Here is a 369-nt window from a genome sequence, read left to right as displayed (position 1 = left end):
AGAGGGAGGGAGGGAGGGACCGGGAGAGGGACGAGGAGGGGAGGGAGGTGGAAGGAGGAGGGATGGAGGAACTACCTCGGTGGAGGAGGAGCAGGAGCGTCGATGACGACGGGCTACGACGGTGGTCGGGGAGGGCCGAACGTCGGCGGCGGATGACGACGGGGTGCGGGGGAGAGTGAGAGTGGAGTGGAGAGGAGAGAGTGAGGGGCGGCCGGTTGGAGAAGATAGGATGGATTTAGCAGTAGCGCGCGTTAGGGTAAAGCACTACTGGTAAACGCCATAGCAGTAGTGTCGTTTATTCTTGACGCGCTACTGCTATACCGACAGCAGTAGAGCCTTCTACGAAAACGCACTACTACTAAGGGTAAG

The sequence above is a fragment of the Triticum dicoccoides genome, chromosome 3B, assembly GCF_002162155.2.
Source record: "Triticum dicoccoides isolate Atlit2015 ecotype Zavitan chromosome 3B, WEW_v2.0, whole genome shotgun sequence".
Taxonomy (NCBI): Eukaryota; Viridiplantae; Streptophyta; class Magnoliopsida; order Poales; family Poaceae; genus Triticum; species Triticum dicoccoides.
The sequence above is the reverse complement of the archived record's forward strand: the minus strand, read 5'-3'. Positions refer to the sequence as shown.